The sequence below is a fragment of the Coptis chinensis genome, chromosome 8, assembly GCF_015680905.1.
Source record: "Coptis chinensis isolate HL-2020 chromosome 8, ASM1568090v1, whole genome shotgun sequence".
Lineage (NCBI taxonomy): Eukaryota > Viridiplantae > Streptophyta > Magnoliopsida > Ranunculales > Ranunculaceae > Coptis > Coptis chinensis.
Window position 1 is genome coordinate 56,155,390 of NC_141463.1, and position 2,168 is coordinate 56,157,557.

The 2,168-nt window shown below is 35.5% G+C and overlaps 1 long non-coding RNA gene across 1 annotated transcript; it reads right to left on the minus strand.

The window, feature by feature from the left end:
- Positions 1–1,456: 1,456 nt before the first annotated feature.
- On the minus strand, positions 1,457–2,168 carry LOC147482037 (uncharacterized). Its single transcript, XR_015205744.1, has 2 exons — positions 1,801–2,168; positions 1,457–1,704 (listed from the first exon to the last, which is right to left on the minus strand). It is a non-coding gene; the product is annotated as an uncharacterized LOC147482037 (long non-coding RNA).

A 2,168-nucleotide genomic window follows, 5' to 3' on the forward strand; every position in this document is an offset into this window, starting at 1 on the left:
ATAAAGGACTAACAATATTTAGAGGTGGTCGATTGAAGCAACAATTTTGGGTCGATGCATACACTGCTGCTGAGGAAATAAGGCTTTTGTGGGTTAGAAATAACCAACATACGATTCGTGTTGAACTATACCAAGGTTTGGTTGATGTTGTTGTTTCTGGGGACACTAAACCTGCATCTGTTGGTAGGCGATTAGTTTTACCATAGTCTTTTACAGGTAAGTTCAATCAAATCCCAAATACTCACTTGGAACCTTTGAAAATGAATATATAATGACAAATGATTAATTTTACCATTGTTTTTTATAGGTGGTCCAAGATATATGGTTCAAAATTATCAGGATGCCATAGCCATTTCCAGATGGCCTGGAACTCCTGATATTTTCACCACATTTACTTGCAACCCCAAATGGCCTGAAATTCAAATGGCATTGGACAAGGTTTCTAAGGGACTAAAACCTGAAGATGCCCCTGAAATTGTTGCTAGGGTATTCTAAATAAAACTGCACGAGTTAATGACTAATTTGCAACGGCGTCAACATTTTGGTAAAGCTTGGGAAGGTCAGACTTTATGTTTAATTCTTTTGCCTATAATTTATAAAATGCATAAGCGTAGTTCCATTTGGGATTAACGAACATGTATATATACATTTCAATAATAGTGGTTCATACATAATTAACCCAAAAATATTTGGAATAATGGGAAACTTAGAATGAAGAAAGAGTGTTATAGTTCCAAGAGTCAATTTGCACCTATTATAGATTTTCAAATCTACCAGTTTAGTAAGCCATCAGTTGGTGGCATAAATAAAGGAAACTTAGTACATACCTCTTGCTTGAACAACTGATCTGAACAAAAAATAAATATGAAAAACTAGGTAAAAATATTTCTGCATGTTACAGATAGTAATGTCAAGACAAGGCAGGACAATGGGGACCAAATTGTCATCAGAGTTATGTTTTCTTAATTACGAACCTAAACCTCTCTCCTTAAGGCACTAAACACTCATCACCCGTCACTACCATAAGCAAGAAAGACTAAAGAGTGGGTGAACTAAACCCGTTATGAAGAATTGAATTTGTTTGTTAAAACCACCTCACAAAAGTCACTTCAGTTGGAGATTATTGGAGAAGGACATTTAACTGAACCATGCGTAATCTTTGGCACCACTACCAAGTGAATAAAACTATTACAAATTTTCAATTCTAGGTCAAAAGTTATGAAGTACTCTAAATATAAAATCAAGTTATTCAGCATGTTTCCTCACTAAATTAAAATATGATCCAATCTCTAATAATAAACTTATGGGCGAGTTCACGCTTTAGTTACATAGTTGCGCTTCCACTCGACTTCCATTGTTGTTTCTGCTACCTTCAATTTGTTTATATAGAACACTAAAGTATGATACACATTGTACATTGTACACATTTAACAACTTATCTAAAAACACCATAAGAGAATCAGAGTAAAACCGATAACTAAAGCCTAAAGAAAAGTACAAACACATGTTGAAGTATGAGAGACACTGGAACATTACTTCAACACGTCTTAGCATTGATTGAAACCTTACATAATATATAGCCCCCCACCTTTTCACCTCTCCCAACCATATTACAGATGTAGTCGATTAGCCCACAAAGTTGGCTGTGAATCCACCTGTTTGGTGCAGCATTGCATCAATCTCATCACCATCCTCCATTTCAAGCTGTAATATCAACAATCAAGCTCAAAAGTTAAACGCACAGAAATGAAGCTAATGAATTGGATAAAAATGAAGTACACATGATAGAAAAATAGATACCTCATCTGGAGTCTGCTCTCCTCTAAGACGACAACCATCAAACAAGAAGGCAATTGAATTGAACTCGACAGATGACGATCACAGTATGTAGTCATCAGTTTCCTCAGTTGAGTACTTCTTTTGATCCTGAAGTAAACTTCATTTTCATCCTAAATTAACACAGAGTCAGTTCAAATTACCGTGACTTTCACTAGAGATACAACAAGCACCAAAGTTCAAAGAACACAGCCCTGACGCTAGCAAGCAATAACCTTTCCAATACGTAGTTTTAATAAAAAGACTGGATTTCAAATAACCCCAGCAATGCTATTTGCTAAGTTTCCTAATGTGCAGCTTTCAAATATTCGTTAGACAGCTGCTAACTAATT